At 38.1% G+C, this 24,100-nt stretch overlaps 1 protein-coding gene across 4 annotated transcripts in view; it reads left to right on the top strand.

The window, feature by feature from the left end:
- LOC106879762 (malignant fibrous histiocytoma-amplified sequence 1 homolog) overlaps positions 1–24,100 on the top strand; it is an 82,272-nt gene that overhangs the window by 35,215 nt on the left and 22,957 nt on the right. For 2 of the 4 annotated variants that reach the window (XR_016243433.1, XM_014929446.3), the window contains exons 1-2: positions 1,466–1,744; positions 19,305–19,399. The gene's annotated coding sequence lies outside the window, so the exon portion shown is untranslated. Of the gene's footprint in view, positions 1–1,465; positions 1,745–18,273; positions 18,343–19,304; positions 19,400–24,100 lie in introns of those variants that run through there. The other 2 variants (XM_052971262.2, XM_089358734.1) reach the window with 2 other exon arrangements.

Genomic DNA, 24,100 nt, shown 5'->3' with positions numbered 1-24,100 from the left:
CCCACATGTATATATGAAAGAAATGAAGCCAGTATGCTCTGCTGGATGGGTAATGTCAGTGTGCATATACAACAAAGTGTAAGGGATTTGAGAGAATAAACTGGGTATACAAGGCATCCGATGTTGCGTGCAAAAGAGAAGACTGTGCTGGTATAGTCATTTAATGCGTATAAATGAAGACAATTGCATCAAGAAGAGCTGATCTCTAACTGTAGAGGGAACATGTAGACAGAGGGGATGACAAGGGATCAAGACTCCTGGTGGTTTGTTGTGCTTGAGAAAACATGCCAAGCTAAGTAAAACCATGGTCATCCTTGCTTACAGGCTTGTCCTCTGCATCCCTCTTCAGCTGAGCATTCCTAATGCTGTGGGCTTGTAGGTGCTGGTGCCACATAAAAACCACCCATACCAGTGCCACGTAAATGCACCTATGCTGGTGCTGCGTAAAAACACCCAGTACACTCTGTAAAGTAGCTGGTGTTAAGAAGGGCATCCAGCCATAGAAACCATGCCAAAACAGACATGGGGCCTGGGCAGCTCCTGTCAGGCCACACAATCCATGCCAACATAGAAAACAGACGTTAAATGATGATAGTGATGAGGCTTCTTTCAGTTTTTGTCTATCAAATCCACTTACAAGGCTTTAATCAGCCTCAGGCTATAGTAGAAGACACTTGCCCAAAGTGAGATACAGTGGGACTGAACCAGGAACTAAGCAAACTTCTGGGTTTGAAGAACAGTTTTTAGAGGATGCAGCACAGGGGTCTCCACAAGCAGTGGGCCTTCACCAGCAGTAGGGCCTCTGGTGATTAATATTGAAAATCGGAAACATTACTAGGGAGCCTCATGGTATTTGTAGTGCAGTGGCCTATAAAATCTTAATCAATCTCTGGAAGTGAGAATGATATGTACAGCAAGGAAAAAGGGAGTGTTTGAATGTCTATGGAAGTATGACCTAAGTAGCTGTCCAACTTTAAAAATATTTTAATGGATCTAGTTACATATGCACGTATGATTTGTACACACATACACACATTTAAGCGTGCGTGTGAACACGAGAGAAAGAGGGAGGGAGGGAGAGAGATTGATAGTTACATAATCATTTTAATATTTCTTACAAAATCCAGACGAGTGTTCAACCGAACACGTTGAATGATTAATTAATTAAATTGACGAACGTTTAAGCTCGCGTTACCGATAATTCGCTCGTCACTTCAATTTTCTATATTTGATTATATATATGACTTTTAATTTAAAAAAAAAATATTGTTTTGTTGACAAATGAAGCTAAAAATTTGATAGATTTAAAAAAAAATATTTTAATAATGCACAAAGGTGAGAACAGCGCTGGCTCATCTTCAATGACACAACGAGGTCAAGATGAACGATGATGGAACGACTGGAGTCTGAACAAAATAAAAATAAAAATAATAACAAGGGAGACAACCGTTATTAAATAACTCCTAACTCTCCATGACCGAACGAGAGAAAGAGAAAGGGAGAAAGTAAATGAGAAAGTATAACAGCAGATAACGATACACAACACGTTATTTGAAGAAGACATTTATAATGGTGATGTACTGTGTTACTATTGTTAATAGTGTATAGCTTCGTTGTTTTTTATGTGAAGAGAAGTAGAAAGGAAAAACATCCTTGATATGACCCGTTTGTTGATTAAGGTTATGTATTATGGACCGATTTGCACAACATTGGACCACTAACTTTACGCTGTCAAATCCACATGGTAAGGTTTTGATTATAAAAATTTACTATTTCAGATCGTTTTTATGAAATTGTGTTATGATTTTTGGTAGTTGTATTCATGTGAAAGAGAATCGATGACTTTTCCTATGGATGCTTGCGTAGGTGGTGTTTTAAGTTTTTTTTTGTTTCGTCCTGTATGTGTTGCTTTTGAAGCTACTGTTTCTTATTGTGCTTCTGAAGATTTTCTATGAAAATCATAAATTGAGTGAGACACTCACATACAGAAGTACATAAATGTATAATGGATGTTTATATCCCAGAAACCCATGATATAAATGATATAAATGAAATAAAATACAGCAAATACGAGTGCTGTCAGCGACCCATACGCACATACAGACACGTATTTGTTGCTCGCAGAAAATGAAAATCGAACTCGATTGAGACGGAAATGTAGAAATGGATTATTCGTTGTCATTAGGAAAAGCTGATTTAACTTCTTTTGAAAACGCACGATATTTTACTATTTTTATTATGGAAGACATCTTTCTGTTTCTTTGGCTTCCGATCTGTTAAATTTGATGTAGATTCTTATTACCTATCTCCCCTGTTTGCTCATTGATATGTCAGTGTCCTCTTTCGAACAAGTTTTCATTTGATTGATTGATTACATTGTTTTAAATACATACATACGTACATACATACATATATATATATATATATATATATATATATATATATATATATATATATATATATATATATATTTAAAACAGATTCCGTGTAAGTTTATATTTATTTGTGTATTTAATTAATACGGTAGTTAACTAATTATAAGGACTTTATTTCTTGAGTATCAAGTTCAGTTTTATGGGGACAGTAGCTGGGTAGGCGCGTCGTTCATGCCTTTCCTAACATGCAGAATGACATCCATAACACACACTCACATCTTGCATGTAGTGGATTAAAAAAATAATCAATACGTACACTTATTCCATATACACAAATAGGTTATGTCGTTTACATGGGTAATAATACAGGTTAAACTAAAGCGTTAATACACAGGCTAAACAACCTGAGAGTTGTTTCTGATATTACACCGGAATTTATCTTTCTTTGAAGACTTGTATGGTCATCCAAGTGATGATGTGTGAGACTGGTGCTGTTAATGTGCTCGTAAGGACGAAGATATAGTGTGAAGCTGGACGTTACAAAAATATTTACTTGTGAATGGTCACCCAAATCAAATTTTTGTTTTGAAGTAGAATTCTTATCAGAAGTGAAATGCCTCAAGATGAGGAACCAGAGATTAAGAATTTTCAGTGAGAACTTGTTGATGAAGCGAATGTTTTTCTTCAGAGCAGCCTTAGAGATTTTCAGTGAATGATCAAAATAAGTACATCATTCTAGATACAAACACTGTAAACTCCATGACAGAAGGGAGACCTTGTCAACAGCTGCCGTGAGCTGGAATATTTGTTAGCACTGAAGAGAAAGCCAAATAATCTCATTGCTGTTCTGGTAATGTCTAGAATCTGAAGATTCAGATTCTTGTTGTTAAATAAATCAGCCCTGATATAAGCAGACTTATTGCACAGTGTTATTATTGAATGGTATGAAGCAACCCATAAATTCAACTACTCAGGTCTGCACCTGTACGAGTCAAACTTCAGTGTTTGATCACTGCTATTTGAGGCTGTTCATATTAAGGTCTGTGTCATCTTTCGATTTTGGCTTCAAAACCTCTGGTCTCAATTTCTGTGTCAATAAGGAGTTAATTAAAGGGCATTTGGCTGTTACATTTAACAGGTAAAGATTTTACGTAGAAATCAACTTTCGAAATGAGTTCTTGGGACATTTTGTTAGGAGAATTCTGAAAATTGGAGAGTTTTCAATTTTTGACGCTGGTATCATCGTCGTTTAACGTCCGCTTTCCATGCTAGCATGGGTTGGACGATTTGACTGAGAACTGGTGGACCAGGAGGTGACACCAGGCTCCAATCTGATTTGACAGAGTTTCTACAGCTGGATGCCCTTCCTAACGCCAACCACTCCGAGAGTGTAGTGGGTGCTTTTACGTGCCACCGACACGAGGGCCAATCAAGCGGGTACTGGTAACGGCCACGCTCGAAATGGTGTATTTTACGTGCCACCTGCACTAATAAGATCTGTTTTTTTTTTTCCTCTTAAAGAATTGGACTCTATGTGTATGTTTGTAAACATACACATTAGTTTCATCATATTACCTTGAAAGTAGAAGTTCTCATTTGATCACAAAAGCTAAGCAACATTGAGCTTAGTTTGTGCTTAGAGGAGGTGACCACTTGGAAACCGAGATGTTATAAACACAACCTTCAGTTGGCATCACAAAGAGAATCAAGCCAAAGAATACTGCCTGAAGTTTCATCCAATCCATGTAAGCATGGATAAAATGAATGTAAACATGATGAAGAATACACACACACATACCCATACACAAATGTGTTAACAAGAAACACATTAAGAATGTAATTATGCAATCCAGAGAAAAAGTTCTTATTGCTGTACATATGAAAAATGGTACACTGCACTGTGGAAATATCTATAATGCTTAGAACTTAAAACTCTATTACTAAGGGCTTAAGTAAACAGGGTAGACCGATTTGCACATGTAATGGGGGTGGGTGCGCTGAAAGTGTAGCTGCTAGAATAAGAATAGCCTGGGCAAAGTTTAGAGAGCTCTTACCCCTGCTGGCGACAAAGGGACTCTCACTCAGAGTAAAAGATAGACTGTATGACGCATGCGTACGAACAACCATGCTACATGGCAGTGAAACATGGGCTGTAACTGCTGAGGACATATGTAAGCTCGCAAGGAATGAAGCCAGTATGCTCCGTTGGATGTGTAATGTCAATGTGAATACCCGTCAGAGTGTAAGTATCTTGAGAGAAAAGCTGAACATTAGAAGCATCAGTTGTGGTGTGCAAGAGAGACGATTGCGCTGGTATGGACATGTGGTGAGAATGGAGGAGGATAGCTGCGTGAAAAAGTGCCACACCCTAACAGTTGAGGGAACCCGTGGAAGAGGTAGGCCCAGGAAGACCTGGGCTGAGGTGGTGAGGCAAGACCTTCGTACATTGGGCCTCACCGAGGCGATGACTACGGACCGAGACCTTTGGAAATGTGCTGTGCGTGAGAAGACCCGGCAAGCCAAGTAAGATCGTTGCCAGTGCCCCTGGACTGGTTCTTGTGCGGGTGGCACATGAGATGCACCATTTTGAGCGTGGCCGAGGCAGTACCGCCTGACTGGCTCCTGTAGGATTTTCGAGTGAGATCGTTGCCAGTGCCCCTGGACTGGCTTGTGCGGGTGGCACATAAAAGACACCATTTTGAGCGTGGCCGTTTTCGTGCGGGTGACACGTAAAAGCACCCACCACACTCTCTGAGTGGTTGGCGTTAGGAAGGGCATCCAGCTGTAGAAACTCTGCCAAATCAGACTGGAGCCTGGTGTTGCCATCCGGTTTCACCAGTCCTCAGTCAAATCGTCCAACCCATGCTAGCATGGAAAGCGGACGTTAAACGATGATGATGATGATGATGAATGCATTATTGGCAGCTAGTTTGATTAATAAATTATTGCTGCATTATTAATGTTTAATGCCAGTGCTTTATTAGAGTACTGTATAAAAGTGGGGAAAGATGTCATTAATGCACTAGTAATTTATTATGAGAAATGTGTTCAAGTGATCCTCTCTGTAAAAGCACTGATATTTCATTATTAATGTTATCTTTTTTTTTGCTTTTATTTTGTACTATATTTCTGTTAGTTTTCTTGTGACTTATCAGCATAGTGGTTCTGAGACACATTTTCTCTGTCCAGATTAATAAAGGAGCAGACAAATGGTTGTGCCCATTGAATCTAATTCTGGTGAAGGAGAATCTCTTTTATGTAGATGACTGTTTAGTGAATTCCAAGTTGAAAAATATTTTTGTTGTCCAGCTTTCACATTGTACTAGTTAAGACTTATATGGATAGAGAGACCTGCATAAAGAACACTTATTGAGAAGAGTAGATATTGCTAAAGGACATAGTTCTTCAGAGAAGACTAGAAATAATTATTGACAAATTTGGAAGGAACTAAAATCAGGAAGTAGCTGCAAGAAACTGTATGTAGAGGTTAAACTGAAAGCTAATTTTTAGATATACTGAAGTAGTAGAAAAACAAAAAGTAGGTTTCACATACTCTATGGCAAGGTAAAAGATGATATTAAGTATTTCCAAGCGTTCTACTGTACATAAGGATCTTTATATTGTAGAGAAGTTCATTCCATAAGATACTGGTTTCAAATTTTGGCACAAGGCCAGCAATTTCGGTGCTCAACTAGTACTTATTTTATCAACCCTGAAAGGATGACAAGCAAAGTTGACCTTGGTGGAATTTGAACTCAGAACTTAAAGAGGGACAAAATGCTACATTTTGCCCAGTGTGCTAACAACTCTGCCAGCTTGTCACCTTCGTCCCATAAGATATTAAGTCAATTATCTGTGTTGACACTTTGAAAAGAATGAAGTCTGGAAATGTCACTTAAGTAGGTTAATGAATAAAGAATATTAATGATGAATGTGATAGAAATAACTTAACTTCAAAGGTAATAGATGGAAATATTAGGTTGGTGCATAATTATTGCAGTTTTTTTTCAATAAATTTTATTCAACAAAAAACTTAAACAAAACGCCAAGCAGGAATTGAAGTAGATGGTGAATCTGCTCCGGAATAATCATTTAAAGATGTTTTTGTTAAATGTTGTTATTGTTATTGTTGAATAAAATTTATTGAAAAAAAAGCTGCAATAATTATGCACCAACCTAATATATTAAGAGTGTAAATTACAGGGGTCTCAGCTAAGACTCAGAAACACCTGTTTGGAAAAGGAAGATATAGAAGCTTGAAGATCCAATGAATAATCAGAAATTTAGAGAAGTACTTGTTGAAGCATTAAGGAGGAGGTGATAGAGATGTATAGCATAGAGGACAACTGGAACTTCCTACATAACGTATTGAAGGCATCAAACTAAATCTGTTGCAAGGCAAACTTCCAGCCAGACCTAGAATGACACAGTAGTGGAACAGTGAAATAGTTGGACAATAACAGTAAAGAGACAGGCTTAGAGATATTGGAAGAATGGAAACAGCAAAGATTTATACTAAATAACTAGAAGAGAAGCTTTTTGGCAACAAGTTTATTTAGCAAGGAGAGAAGCAGAAAGTAAGAGGTTTACCAATGTTCTGCAGCATTAGAATCAGAGGCATGAGATGTTCTGAATTGCAAGGCAGTGTATCAGAAAGAATTAAGATGTGGGCAAGATGTGTTTACAGGTGGCTAATGGCGCATTTGCACTTTGTGTTTTTAAAAAGACAGGGACATAGCAGTGTTACTATGGAAACTGTTAAATGTAGAGAATGCATGGGAGAAGGAGAAACTTCCTAAAGTAGACTCAACAGAGGGACCATTCTAGTAGATGCAGTGTGATAGATAAGACAATTGAAGATATGCAGGGATAACCAGGACCATCAGGAATTACTTTTGAGATGCTGAATGTATCTGGTCATGTAGTCATCCATACTGTCAATCAAGTTGTACGAGGTGTCATACTCAATGGCTGGTATAGCAGCATTGCCTTAGAGAAAGGTAATTACAGAAGTATGACATTGCTGGATCAGTTCATAAAAGTTAGAGAATGAGTTATAGCTTGGTTAGAAAGGAATTAGCTTAGATGAGTTGCAGTTTGAATGTTGTACTACTGGTGCTCTCACCCTTTTAAGGTAAATGCAGAAGAAATATATGAATGATGCATAAAGAAGTGCTGAACTCTGAAAATGAATGGGATCTGTGGAAGAAGGAGACCAAGAAAACTTAGGATGACACGATGATGGTTGATTTTAAGATGTTGCATTCCACGAAGAAGATGACGGATGAAAATGTGATTAGTGGTATGCAATGTCTAAAAAAACCCGACTGCATGTGGAAACATGACAAAATGTATGTTAAAATGGAAATTGGGATATATATCTGCATCTAGCTCTTTCATTTTGTACCTGCCAAGTCTCCATTATATACTCTGATACCCTCTCATCTGTATACTGCTCCTTCTCTATTTATCATACCTAGCCGTCCAAATGAGAGAAACTTAAGGTCTCTTTACATCCAAACCATAACTCTTCCATTATTTTTATGTTTCTTATTCTTTTTTTTTTTCTTGCATTGCTTGTGCAACAAGGGACTGCTTTGGTTCTATTAATAACCGATTCACTCCTTTGATACCTTGACACTTCCTCTCTATCAGTTGACATTTTACTTCTCTGTTGATATTCATCACTATTGTATCAGCAAATATTACCTTTCTAGTCTGCTTTCATTGACATACATTTCATGTACATACACACACTGACTCACATATCACTTGCTAGTGTTTAGTATATCTCTCATCTTTCACCATTCACCACATTCTGTTACTTTCATACCAGCATCTAGTACCTACTTCCTATACTTCTTTTTTGAGGGATCATTGGTACTGTTCTTATCTGATATATCCCCTCCCTGGTTCTCTCTCATACCCACAGAGATATGAGGTGGTATCAAATAGTTCCTGGACTAGTTCTGTAGTGCACCAACAGATGGCAGCACACAGTTGCGTGTGCAGTGAGAGACAGCAGTGACCTTCATGAGGCAGTGTGCTGAGTGATATCGCTTTGTTTTACTTTGCAAGTTGTGAAATTTGTGTTTTTGTGATCACGTGTATGCTGTAGTCTGTGATTTTGTCATGGACAGGAACAAAGAGCCAACATGAAATTTTGCATTAAACTTGGAAAGTCTGCTACAGAGACATTGAACATGCTTACAGTGACAAAGCAATGGTTCATATGCAATGTTTTCAGTGGCACGGGCACTTCAAAAGCGAAAGAACATCTCTGGAAAACAATGAGCATTCTGGAAGACCTGCCTTGAGCATCACCCCTGGAAATGTGGTATTGTGCATCAAGAATTTGTTCCTCAAGACCAGATCGTCAATTGAGAGTTCTACTGTGACGTTTTGAAGCATTTGAGGGAGGACATTCAGTGAAAGTATTGGTATCTGTGGAGTGTGAAGAACTGGATTCTTCATAATGACACTGCACCCTGTCACCGAGTTCTCCTCACTCATTAGTTTCTCACCAAAAACAACATGGTATCGCTTCTGCACCTGCCCTATTCGCCAGATTTAGCACCTGTGGACTTCCATCTCTTCCCCAAGATGAAAATGCAACTCAAAGCTCATCATTTTAACACCGTTGTTGTGATTCAGAGCAAATCACGGAAGGTCCTGGCTTGCTTATGGAAAATGACTTCCAGGCCAGATTCCAAAAATGGCAGGAACTCTGGGACTGGTATATTGCTGCATAAGGTGACTATTTTGATGGAGATGATGTTAAAATATAGGTAAATAAGTTATTTTTTATCAAGCATAATTAGTCTGGGAACCTTTTGACAACAACTTGTATAGCTGTCAATAGGCAGCTATTCCTTTACTGGTAGGAGAGAGAGAACCAAGGGATGCAGTACACCCACTTCCTACTCAGCCATCAATCCCTCTTCCTTAGGTAGCCATCTCAATTACTCATCATTACCAACCAGTATTACCCTTCTATATTGCTAACCTTGGCTCTCCTTCCTTACTGTTGACAACTTTGCTCCCTTATTTTATGGTTATCCATTTCTTTCTCCTTTTACTCCTACCATTATTGTCTCATTGCACCCTATCATTGCTGTCTCTTCCATTACTCCTTCTAGTATTATCACCCCTTTTCTACACTGTCATCCCAATCACCATGTCTCCTCTATTACCTTCACTTCTTTCTCTTTTTCATCATAGTTCTTCCTCTGGTACTATCCTCTCTTCTCACTATCCATCACATTGCCTCACATGAACAGAGTTAACATAGAGCACTGAGGAGCTTTTCTTTTTTATGTTTTACACAGTACAAAGTATTGCACTAGTACTGATACCATGGTAAAATACCTTTTGCAGGGTACAAACTATTGCACTAGTACTGATGCCATGATAAAATGCACCCAGTACACTTTCTAATGTGGTTGGCAAATGAGTGGAGACAATCTAGATTTAAGATATTTAGTCTTGTCTTGTTGAGGACATGACACCTCTTGTGCTTCTATAGTTACACTGGTTACATTGTAGAGAACTCCTATCTACACCTTCTCAATACTCACACTGAATATGGCCATTTCTTTGATGGTATCAGGGTCCTGTCTTCTCACCCACTTATCAGTACTTTAGTCTTTGCTAAATTTATTATAGACCTCTCAATTCTAGGTTTTCCTTCCATACTTTGAATTTTTCTAACTCTTCACCATTATTGCTTTAAGAATTAGGTCCCATGGGTTGCTGGTTTTAAACTCCTCTCTTAATGCTTGGAGGACTATAATAAACAGAAGGGACCAAGGACTGAGCCCTGTGCTCTGATGTTCCTCTATTTTCATGTTGAATTCATTGTTATACTCATTACTTACTTTCGTTTTAGTGATTGCACATCTGTACATGACTTGTGTAGCTCTCACAAACCATTCATCTATCTCAGCTTTCCTTATTGATCATCAGATCACAGAGCATGGAACCCTTTCAAAACCCTTGTATGCGAGCTTCCTCACTAGGAAGATAGCATCAGTGATATTTCTTCCTAGCACAAAACCAAGTTGCATCGCATATGTGTCAATTCTCATCCTAATCAATTGCACAATAACTCTTTTGCTAACTTTCATAACTTGATCTAATAGTTTGACACCTCTATAATTACCTCTCTTTCTAGGTATCTTATTTACACCTGTAGAAGTTAACAGGAGAAATAAAACTCTACATAAGAGTATATATAAGCTTTTTATGAGGTTTTGAAATTATCTAGGTAACTGAAAAGCCAAAAGTTTTGAGTGCTGCACTTCACAAACTAACTGAAAATTATGAATTCACTCTTTATATTAGGATGATTTATAATTCTTTCTGGAATCTTCAGTCAAAAATATTGAAGACTATGTGATGATCAGTAAACTTCGAAATTGGCTAGTTAATTAGAGGGGAAAATATAAAAATAGAATAAAATGTAGTGTGATATAATAATATAACTACATCTATAAAGATATACTCATGTATATAATAAAAATACAACTACACACAGACATACATATTTGTCAAATATATACACAGAGAGACATGTATATTATACACACACAAAATATATGAAGGTACACATGAATATATATACACAATGGAACACACATGCACAAATACGTGCATTGTTAAAGTCTGTCATACCGGCCATGACGAAGGGAAATAGCCCTGAAACTCGAGTCGCCTTTATATATATATATTTATATTTATATATTTATATATTTGATCCTTTATATTGAACACTCAATATTTCATCTACATTCAATACTTTCTTTCATGGTGCCATCCATTTTTATGTTATTTTATTTTATATTGTATATTGTATATCATATTATATATTGTATATTCCATATTCTATACCCCACATTAGTTCTGCAGGAATATAAATAAAACATAAAAAACAGACAGTGTTGGAACTCTTTTAAGCAAAATAATATATATATATATATATATATATATATATATATATTGTATGCATATCAAATCCTACATATATAGGTACATACATATATATTTACACATATGCTCATGCATGTCAGCAAATAATCACATGTATATGCATATATAAGTATATATGCACACATGTACACATATATTTTCTTTATCAAGAAACATACTCACAAATACACAGATTTACATACAAACATATAAAAAGCTATAGTAAGAAATATAAAGAAACCATATAGACATATATGAGGAGGTGAAGTACTGGAGTTGAATCCACAATATTCATCAACTATAGAAGAAATTAAATAAAATGAATAAAAAGCTTATACATTTTATATGTAAATGTACTTATACAAATACATTTACTTGCTCATATACATATATGTGTGTGCATGAGTATGTATCTACATACTTACTCATACAGCACAGGCATGGCTGTATGGTAAGAAGTTTGCTTCCCAACTACATGGTCCTGGGTTCAGCTCCACTCTGTGGCACTTTGGGCAAGTGTCTTCTTGGGCTGACCAAAGCCTTGTGAGTTGATTTGGTAGATGGAAACTGAAAGAAGCCTGTTTATATATATATATATATATATATATATATATATATATATATATATAAATAAGGGGGTACAGTAAAGTGCAACATGCTACCAAAAATCTGGCTCAGTGGTGGCTTTCTGCACTCTCATTCCTGTATCCAGTGTAGTATGATGCAGGGTGTCAACTTTGGAATAGGCTAGCATGTGGTGTATGCGCCAAATAATAGAAAACATAAGCAGAAAACAAGTGTGGTATTCAATGGTTTATAGAACATACACATGTTGAAATAATTGTATGACAGTAGTAGAAATATTATGTGACCATGCACATCACCTTTGGCATTTTGCTGAAACATGTGTATATCCTATAAAGCATGATGAAGCAATATGATCAAATAGTTTAAAAGTTTGCTTTGTAAACATAAGGTCCTGGGTTTCATCGCCCAGCATGGAATTTTTATTATTTATTTAATTCCTTTGGCTCTATGTGGAGCATAGCGTGCCAAGAAGATATCTCTTTGGCAATGGATTGCAATTGTCAGTTGTCCCCAGTTGCAGTCAGTGCTTCAGTTTCTGTGGACCTTATCCATGTTGTTTTTGGTCTGCTGTGCTACCTTGGGGTGTCTGTCAGAGGCTTTTACCTTGTAATGTTGGAAACAGGTTTCTATGGCGGTATGTCCCATCCAACCATGGCCTTATGTAGTTCACCATAATGTTGGTTTGACCCAGGCCTTATGAGTGACATTAAGTAGACAAAAACTTGAGGAGCTTGTTGGCTGTTATGTGAATGTCTAACCTTATCTCACACTGTATTATACTGATTCTACTTAAAAATTGTTAATGATATATGTGTTTAAATATATATATATATATATATATATATATATATTATACATAGATTATATATGTAGGAGTGGGTGTGCTCCAGCATGGTTGCAATGACTGAAACAAATAAAAGAATTAAAAAAAAAAAAAAAATATATATATATATATATATATATATATATATATATATATATATATGCTTACATATGTGTATGTATATATCTATGTGTGTTTGTGTCTGTGTTTGTCCCTGCCCACACTTGACAACCAGTGTTTGTGTGTTTGCATCCCTACAACTTAGCAGTTCAGCAAAAGTGTCTGATAGAATAAATGCCAGAAATGAAAAGGAAGCATTGAAGTCAATTCATTCAACTAAAAATTCAAGGCAGTGCCCCAGTATGGCTGTAGTCTAATGACTGAAACAAATAAAAGATAAAATATACATATTTTATATATATATCATCATCATCATCATCATCATCATCGTTTAACGTCCGCTTTCCATGCTAGCATGGGTTGGACGATTTGACTGAGGACTGGTGAAACCGGATGGCAACACCAGGCTCCAGTCTAATTTGGCAGAGTTTCTACAGCTGGATGCCCTTCCTAACTCCAACCACTCAGAGAGTGTAGTGGGTGCTTTTACATGTCACCCGCACGAAAACGGCCACGCTCGAAATGGTGTCTTTTATGTGCCACCTGCAGAAGCCAGTCCAGGGGCACTGGCAATGATCTCGCTCGAAAATCCTACGGGAGCCAGTCAGGCGGTACTGGCAACGGCCACGCTCAAAATGCTGCATCTCATGTGCCACCCACACAAGAGCCAGTCCAGGGGCACTGGCAACGATCTTACTTGGCTTGCCGGGTCTTCTCACACACAGCACATTTCCAAAGGTCTCGATCAGTAGTCATCGCCTCGGTGAGGCCTAATGTACGAAGGTCTTGCCTCACCACCTCAGCCCAGGTCTTCATATATATATATATATATATATATATATATATATATATATATATATAAATACTAGCAGAGATACCTGTCATTGCCCGTGTTACATGCAATGGAAGAATGAGACTTTTCTGTTATATTTTCTGTAAGGAACTGGAATACCTATGATTCGAATTTCATCAAAATTGCACATGAGGGTTCTTTCCCTCTTTACACACCGTAAAAAAATTCTAATCATGACACATGTATCCCATACTATTGATCTTTATGTACATATTCCAAAATTCCAGTCTTCTGCAACCTGTAAAAAGGATTTTGCTCCTGAAAAATGGAGCTCATGGAGCTCTAAAATGTGGGAATGAAGGCTCCTATTGGGGGTGGGTGTGTTAATGTCAACCAGAGAAGTTGAATTGTTGGGAATGTTTTTAACTTGGGTCTTATAGTATGCCTGTATGTATGTGAGAGTATATAGTTTCACTTTAATAGTTTCGGTATGAAATTGAAAGTATTAAAGTGAAAGTATCTGACATTACAGTAGAGTGATGTTATTGTTTCACTTTTGACACGTAATACTGAAATAGTGGAGGAGATATGATATTGGTGTGGGCTCGAACTATGCAAGAAGTTAAAAATGTTTTTGGCCTAAGACACTACATTGACCCTAATTAAAGCATGTATAAATTTGGAATGAAATTGGTTGTGTAGTTCTTGAGTTTTAGGGATTCACACAGACACACATTCTCATCTTTATATATATAGATATATATACACACACACCGAAACACACATATATATATGTATATCAATATAAATACTTGAAAGTCAATGAAGTTTGGTAAAAGAAAGTGATCATGTACATACTTTCTTGCTGTTGTCATTATAACATCTCGTTGTAAACAATATTCCTTGTTCTTCCTTGTGGAGCATATGAAAATAGGTTTGTTTTGCTTCCCACTCTTGAGCAGTCAACATACAGTTGTCCATGTGAGAAGCAGGGCTCTTCCAAGAGAAGACCAGCTACAGAGAAGGTTTGACCCTGAGATTTATTAATGGACATGGCCAAAGTGATACGAAGGGGGAATTGCAGTCTTCTGAATGTAAAAGGAATGTCTGCTACTTGTGGCGGTGCCACGTAAAAGCACCCACCACACTCTGTATAGTGGTTGTGTTAGGAAGGGCGTCTGGCTGTAGAAATCATGCCAAATCAGACTGGAGTCTGATGGAGCTCCCTACCTTACCAGCTCTGATCCAACTGTTCAATCCATTTCAGCATGGACAATGGTTGTTAAATGATGATGATAATGATGATATATATGTATATGATGCGGACATAAACACGCACACTGGTGTTTGTATACATACTCTGAACATATGTATGTTGTTAACTGTGTATATGTGCGTATTATGTTTGTATCTATTGTATGTAGGCGTTTGTCCAATATATGTGTGTTTATGTCAGTGCATGTGTTTGTATATGTAATGTATATCTGTGTATTTATGCCTTCAGATTGATCTTGTTAATGTTTCTTTGTAAGGTAAGTTTCAGTTGGTGAAATAAATCACTGAACCAGTAACAAAATGAGCTGTAATTTTTCTTATCATGTTCACACATAAACACACAAGTCTTTATGTTTCTTGTTTGTTGCCAGTGCCCCTGGACTGGCTCTTGTGCGGGTGACCCATGAAATGTTTTGAGCGGGACGGGATTGTTGCCAGTGCCCCTGGACTGGCTCATGTGCGGGCGACACATGAAATCTTTCGAGCGGGATCGTTGCCAGTGCCCCTGGATTGGCTCATGTGAGGGCGACACATGAAATCTTTCCTAGCGGGATCGTTGCCGGTGCCCCTGGGCTGGCTCTTGTGTGGGCGACACATGAGGTTTTTCGAGTGAGATCGTTGCCAGTGCCCCTGGACTGGCTCTTGTGCTGGTGACACATGAAATTTCTTCGAGCGAGATCGTTGCCGGTGCCCCTGAACTGGCTCTTGTGTGGGGTTGTTGTAGGATTTTCGAGCGAGATCGTTGCTGGTGCCCCTGGACTGGCTCTTGTGCGGGTGACACATGAGGTTTCTCAAGCGAGATGAGCGTGGCCGTTGCCAGTACTGCCTGACTAGCCTTCGTGCGGGTGACATGTAAAAGCACCCACTACACTCTCTGAGTGGTTGGCGTTAGGAAGGGCATCCAACTGTGGAAACGCTGCCAAATCAGATTGGAGCCTGGTGTAGCCATCTGGTTTCACCAGTCCTCAGTCAAATCGTCCAACCCATGCTAGCATGGAAAGCGGACGTTAAATGACGACGACGATATATATGTGCTGTGCGTGAGAAGACCCGGCAAGCCAAGTGAGATCGTTGCCAGTGCCCCTGGACTGGCTCTTGTGCGGGTGGCACATAAGATGCACCATTTTGAGCGTGACTGTTGCCAGTGCCGCCTGACTGGCCTTCGTAGGGTTTTCGAGCGAGATCGTTGCCAGTGCCCCTGGACTGGCTTTTGTGCAGGTGGCACATAAAAGACACCATTTCAAGCGTGGCCGTTGCCAGTACCGCCTGACTGGCCTTCGTGCGGGTGACACGTAAAAGCACCCACTACACTCTCTGAGTGGTTGGCGTTAGGAAGGGCATCCAGCTGTAGAAACTCTGCCAAATTAGATTGGAGCCTGGTGTTGCCATCCGGTTTCATCAGTCCTCAGTCAAATCGTCCAACCCATGCTAGCATGGAAAGCGGATGTTAAACGATGATGATGATGATGATGATGTTATTACAAATAGGCATTTTCTCACATATACTGCAGTAGTAATCTTCATGTCACATACTTTCCCATAGAAGCATCCATTTATCTAAATACATATACACATGCAAACAAACAATTACCTATGCTCACACATTAATACATGCAAACAAACAATTATCTATGCTCATACTTTATCTATGTACACATACACACTTTTATGCACAACTTATAAACCACATGTTTGCATAGTTATATTTTGTTTTGTTAAATAATGCTAAATGTCTGTTATTGTGATGTGGTTTTGACCTTCCTGCCATTACATTGTCAATTAAAAGTTAAAAATGGTAGTTTGTGTTGGTTGTGCAAGAGAAAATTATATAGCAGGTAATATGCTATGGATAGAGTCACTTTTCTCTTGCTGTTATTTTTTAGTATTGTTCTTGAGTAACCTACAGTCACCTCTGTTTGAGCAAACTGATAGATAATTTTTTTTCTTGGAAGTTATCAAAATATTGGGCTGATAAGAGATAAACTCTACCTCTCTACAGGTCTTATTCTCCTCAAAGCTCCTCAACTCACATTGCCTGCATGTGGAGTAGTGTTGTAATTACTGAATGTTCTCCACTTATTTCTCTTTTCTTTCAACAAAACTGTGTAGAGATTAAAAAACACTGGCATGGCTGTGTGGTGAAGAAATTCACTTTCCAGCCACATGATTTTGGATTCAGTCCTACTGCATGACATCTTGGGCAAGTGTCTTCCATTTTAGTCCCAGGTTGACCAAAGCCTTGATCTACATGTTGTTATGCAGATCTGTTGTGTATGTATCGTGTTAGTTGTTGTCATCATCTCTGAGTGGTTGGGGTTAGGAAGGGCATCCAGCTGTAGAAACTCTGCCAAATTAGATTGGAGCCTGGTGTTGCCATCCGGTTTCACCAGTCCTCAGTCAAATCGTCCAACCCATGCTAGCATGGAAGGCGGACGTTAAACGATGATGATGATGATGATGATGATCATCATTATTTGACAGGAGAGCTGCACCCAATTCCCTTATTTGTTTTGCTATGGTTTCTTTAACTGGATGCCTTTCCTAACAAAAATCACTTTACAAAGTGAACTGGGTGCTTCTTATGTTGCACTAGCACCAGTGCTTCTTTTGTCCTGCTTTATATAACCCCACCTTGTGGAGATAATTGAAAAAAATGGTATTTAGATACAAATTCATGGATGTTTGTTGTGTCTTTTGAAATTATGCGAGTTTACTTGGAGTGTTAGGAAAAATATTAGATTTTCTAGGATTCTAAATGTACCAGATCAGTGGTTCCCAAACTTTTTCAGGTTTTTGCTCCCTTGACACCCAAGCCACATTCCTAGTGCCCCCACCCCAACTAACCATCACAAACATAGACCTCTTTCTAAAGCAAATTCAAAGTGACTGTATTTCACAAATAAAACTTCACCTAATGAACCCTTTATTTTGTTGCTTTTACATGAATTGTTTCCTCATTATTGCCCCACTTTTTTCATGAATCACTTACCTATTATTGCCCCACTTTTCTTCAACACCCTCTTGGAACTTTCTACTGCCCCAGGGGTGTGGGGCAATACCGCCCACTTTGGGAACCACTGTACTAGATTTTCTAGACTTTTCTCGCAAGCAACAGATGTATAGTTTTTGCTTGAAAAGATACATCTTGCATATAGTTAGTTACGGTTACTGAATCCAGAGCTAATGAGTAGCTTTATAGTTTGTTGTTCAGCCCTAGGTCTGCTTTGATTAAGTAGACCTATGATCAAGGTCATTATAGCCTTGGTCTATTTTGTCAGACATAGTTAATGTGAAACTTTTGTATACTCTCTTTTCTCTTTTACTTGTTTCAGTCATTTGACTGCGGCCATACTGGAGCACCACCTTTAGTCGAGCGAATCGACCCCCAGGACTTATTCTTTGTAAGCCTAGTACTTATTCTATCAATCTCTTTTGCCGAACCACTAAGTTACGGGGACGTAAACACACCAGCATCGGTTGTAAAGCGATGTTGGGGGGACAAACACAAACACACACATATATATATATACATATACATATATACGACAGGCTTCTTTCAGTTTCTGTCTACCAAATCCACTCACAAGGCTTTGGTCGGCCTGAGGCTATAGTAGAAGACACTTGCCCAAGGTGCCACGCAGTGGGACTGAACCTGGAACCATGTGGTTGGTAAGCAAGCTACTTACCACACAGCCACTCCTGCGCCTATCTGATGTATCTTTTCTTTTTATTTTTTTAAGATAGCACAATATGATTCAAGGAGGATTTGATTGTTATTTCTAGTATGTTGAAGCCCCCTGTTGGCTTGTTATGTTCTGTATTTATCCTCTATGATGACTTTTTGATAAGTTATTTTTCCCTATTATTTCTAATGGATCTGTGACCATTATGAAATTTTTTCTTTTTTTTAAAACAATGTTTTAAAACTAACGAGCAGAGATCTTTCTAGAAATAACAATTGCATAGAAACTTCTTCATTATTTTGTTCAATAGATAGTTTTATTGTGTGTGTAGTTATTTATTTTCCTGGTGGGTCTGGAGGAAAAGGCAGTGCTCATAGTGGGAAAGATATGAGCAGGGAAGGAATTCCAGAGAACTTGGGCATTGTGGTTAAGGTGGAGCTTGGAAGTTTAAACATAACAAAGGTGTTTTGTTTGGAATATTTTGTTGTTCATAGATTGTTTTATTTCACTTGTTTGTGGCTATACTTCAACACATGAAGCTGATATACTGTTTATAAATAAATTGATTCAATGTTTTTATGATTTGACCCTGTTGTTGAAATGAACATTTGATTAAATTTATTTTTGTATATTATCTAACTGTTAATGCTTTTTGTTTCTTTTTTTCCTCCCTCTTCTAGGCAGCTTATAAAGAAATGGTTCCAATAATTGTTTAATTAGATGTGATATCGTGGAAAGATTTTGGTAATCAAACCCCTGCTGAAAGTTTCGACTAGTAAGTATTTCTTTTTTTCTATTTTCATGTTCAAGATGTTATGTGATGTTTATTTCTTGATACTTTACAAAGGTGTTGATTTGGGAAAGAAGGTATTTTCTTCTAAACCAGTGGTTCTCAGTCAGGGTCCACATGGCCTCTGAGAGTCCATATAAAGTTTTTGGAGGTTCATGCAACAAAATAGTATATTATGGATCCACAATAGTATTTTAGGGACCTTGAAAAAGTTTTGCTTTAAATGTATGTATTGGTATGTATGGCAAGAAACAGCTAGGCATTTTTCACTAACATTTTACATAGTTCAGCAGACACAAATTAATGTGTGAGAAACAAAATAGGAATTTTGAAAGAAGTATCTATAAAATTAGTTTTTAAGTATCAAATGGTTATGGGGGTCCACCAGAATAAAATAGTAACCAAAGGGGTCCACAAAAAAAAAAAATGGTTGAGAACACCTAAACTATTACATCTGCATGCACACAAAACGAATTAACATGTGCACATAAAAAGTCAGTTGCTTAAAATGGTGTTCTTTCATTTAATGTCTATGGTGGGGCTGGATGGGGCAACATTTGAGGCAACATTTTATGGCTGGAGGCTCTTCCTGTTACCAACACTTACCTATTTTTCAGATATATTTGACTAGTCTTTGAACATGCAAAGTGACCAATTGTCATGTCAATTAGGAATGTACACACCATATTACTGATTTGCTCAGATGATGACAGAAGTGTGTACACATACATGGGTGCTTACTTACATACACACACACACACACACACACACACACACACACATGTCATTGTTGTCACTTTAACATCTGCTTTTGATGCCTTCATGTGTCAGGCAAAAGTGCGTTGAGGCAGAATTGTTTCCTACTGAATGTCTTTCCATGTGTCCACTCTATTTCTTTCCAATCTCTCTGTCTAGCAAACAGCAAACTTATGTGGAGAACTGGAAATAAATACCATTGGTTGAATAAGCCTTTTGTTTATAAAAATCATGCAACATGTCAAGAAGCCCAGACATGCAAACAAACAATACCACCAGAAGCTATTGTTTAGAAACCAATGAATGTGAAAGAAATACAAACTTCACTCACACAAATGCACATTCACACACATAGACATAAACACACACACACACAAACACGTAAATAACGTGACTTGGAGAATTTTAGATAGAGCATCACCTTACAGACACGGTGCGCATAAAAGACCCATCAAATGTAATTTATGTCTTTTGGAAAAATTCTATATTTTATTCCAGGACAATAGTGCTTTGAATCAAAGACATGAACTCTTGAATTCCTGCAGACACACAACAAAATTTAAAGAGTCAGCTGACAAAATACCATATTGGATAGTATATATTTTGTGAATCTTGAACTAGTTTTCAATCCCACTGTTGGATTTGTATTTTGTAATGCTTGGTTTTTTGCATCGCAAAGATATTGTATATATTTCGACGTATTTCTTAAGTAAACCTTCGACTGTTATCTGTATATATTATTCTCATGTTTAAGATTTTATTTTTTATTCCATTTTATTACATTTTACAAACCCATTTAATCGTTATATTTATAGATAATTCGATATATGGTGTTCTATTTTGCATGTCTTTTATCTGATTTTTTATTATTATACTCTCAGCAATTTGTAAAAAGTTGTTTGTATATGTACGTTAGGACCTAGATATGTTTTTATGTGGATGTCTGTATTATATACATGCATATGTATTCGTATGTGTGCGTCTGTGTATATGTGTAAGTGTGTATGTTTATACTTGTACACATACGTACATGGATGTATATGTATGCATGTATATATATATAAAAATGAGAGTATATGTATGTGTGTGTGTGTGTGTGTGTCTGTGTGTTTCCCTAAAACTCGAGAACTACACAAACAATTTCATTCAAATTTTACACATGCCTTACTTAGGGTCCCAGTAGTCAAAAAAAAATTTTAACTTCTTGCATAGTTCGAGCCCACAACAACATAATATCTCCTCTACAAGTCCTTCGAGGATCTTCCAGATGTATATTATGGCATATCTTTCTCGCTTGCGTTCTAAGGAATAGAGTCTTAATCTCTTGAGTCTTTCCCAGTACCTTATATGCTGCATAGAGGCTATCTTCTTTGTGTAGCTTTGTTGGATTGCCTCAAGATTAATTTGACACTGGTTGGTCACCTTAGCTGAGAGCAATAGCCAAAGTGGCTTAGGACAAGTGTCCTCCAGAGGACCATCATGTTTTCCTGATCTCTTGTTCTAAAAGTTCTAAGAATGCATCTGGTCAGCTGCCTGCATTTCATTGCCAATTTAGGAACATGCACATGGAGGGATGCATCATTACTCATGTCTTGCACTGACGGTGCCTCTGGGATTGCAATCCCTCCAGGTCCAGTGTATTTAATTGATATTGCATTTAGTTTTGCATGCTGATAGCACAAAGCTTGAAACTTTTCAGCATTAAACTGTATGCTATTCTTTTCAACCCACTTGTATATTTCATCCAGCTCATATTGCAGGTGCATAGTGTCTTCAGGGTTCTGTATTACCTGTGAGACTTTTGTATCATCTGCATAACTTGTGATCGTGGCTTTCTGTGTGGTTGAGGGCATGTCTGAGAGGGCCATTATGAACAGTAGTGGTCCCAAAACAATGCCTTGCGGAACACCGCTCACTATTTGCGTGTCATTGGAGGTGGCCCCATTGGCTACTACCACCTGACTTCTATCCTTCAGAAAGTCATGAAGTCATTCTCCCAATTTTCCAACTATGCCGAGATCACACAGTTTGTGACATATCATTCTATGATCGATTTTATCAAAGGCCTTTCCAAAGTCGAGATGTATCACTTTAACATTTGAGTGGTTGAGCAGCACCCACTCATAGTGTTGTAAGAGCTGAGTCAGGCATCTTCTTCCTGGTCGGAAACTATGTTGGGTGTCAGGCAGCAAGTCATTTTCTTCAAGGAAGGCAATTAGTTTTCTTCTGACTATTCGTTCCATGACCTTGCTGATGTGCGAGGTCAGAGAAATAGGTCTGTAGTTCCTGGCCTCCACTCTGATACCTCATTTATGAATAGGGCATATTTTACCCTCCTGCAGTTTTCTTGGAAGTTGCAAGGAAGCTCTGAAAGAGGGACTGCAGTGGTCTTGCTAGGACTCGTTTACATACTTTTAGAAAGATTGCTGGGAATCCATCAGGGCCAGTAGCTGAGTTTGGGTTCATTTCTTCTGTAGCCCTTATTACATTGTCTTCCTTTATATTGATGTAATCAATCATCACTGTCTCTGTTTTTATATCTGCAGTGGTACAAAAGTCAGTTGGATTGCTGACTTGCAAGTGTCCTGGGGTGGAGTGAAAATACTTTTGAATTGCTCATTTAGTATTTCACTTATCCTCCTTGGGTTTCCTGTTAGTGCACCATCTTTTTCGAGGAGTGGCCCTATTCTGCAGTGCACTGAAGCAGTTTCTTTGGCAAAATTGTAGAAATCTCGGGGGTTAGATTTTATATTGTCTATAGCCCAGGCATCTTTTGCTCTTTCTTTTTCATGGGAGAGTTGCAGATTGTTTTCAATCTCTAGCAATTGTATTTTCAGGCAGGACTTTTCACTGCTTTCAATTTGTTTGTTTAGGCCATTTGAAACTTTTGTACGCTGCCTCATAAGAATTTTCCTCGCCCTGGGGATTTTGTTCTTGTGTACAGTGGCCTTTCTCTCCAGGACACATTTGTAGCATATGGCTTGCATTAGACATGAATTGATGAAGTTTCATGTTGATGTCTGGTGAGGAGAGACATTTAGGCCAGTTTTGTTTGAGGATCTCTTACTCAATTTGTTTCCAGTTTGCCTTATGGAAGTTCAAGCTGGAAAGATTCTGAGAGTTTCTTGTAGGCTGCATGTCCATGGTTTCCGTCGGTTCATACATGGTCAGCTTTACCATGTTGTGATTCTAGAGTAGCGTCGGTGTCACTATATTATATGCCCTATTCACAAAGGTAGAAGCAGAGCAGAGGCCAAAAACTACAGGCCAATCTCTCTGACTTCACATATCAGTAAAGTCATGGAGCGAATCATCAGAAAGAAGTTGATTATGTTCTTAGAAGAAAATGACCTACTGAACAACACTCAGCATGGCTTATCCCCTGGAAGAAGCTACCTCACAAAGCTCCTACAGCACTATGACTGAGTTTTGAAACAGCTGCTTGATCATTCAGATGTCAATGTGATATACCGTGACTTTGCAAAGGCATTTGATAAGGTAGATCATGACATGATGAGTCATAAGCTACGAGATCTTGGCATTGCTGGTAAACTGGGAGAGTGGTTGCATGACTTCCTTAAAAACAGAAGTCAGGTTGTTGCAGCCAATGGCGCCCTTTCTGAGGAAACTCAAATCCTTAGTGGTGTCCCCCAGGGAACTGTTCTGGGGCCATTACTATTTACAATAGCCCTCTTAGACATGCCTACAGTCACTCGGACAGCGACTGTAACTAGCTACGCCGATGACCCAAATTTATCAAAGGCAATAAAAAAACCAAGGGGATGTCACAATCTTACAGCAGGACTTAAGCTCAATATACAAGTGGGCTGAAATAAACAACATGCAGTTTAATGCTGGAAAATTTTAAACACTGCACTATCAACTCAGTACAAATACAGTATGATCTACATTTACAGGACCTGAAGGCAC

The sequence above is a fragment of the Octopus bimaculoides genome, chromosome 10 (genome assembly GCF_046866305.1).
Source record: "Octopus bimaculoides isolate indiv1 chromosome 10, ASM4686630v1, whole genome shotgun sequence".
Lineage (NCBI taxonomy): Eukaryota > Metazoa > Mollusca > Cephalopoda > Octopoda > Octopodidae > Octopus > Octopus bimaculoides.
The sequence above is the reverse complement of the archived record's forward strand: the minus strand, read 5'-3'. Positions and strand labels throughout refer to the sequence as shown.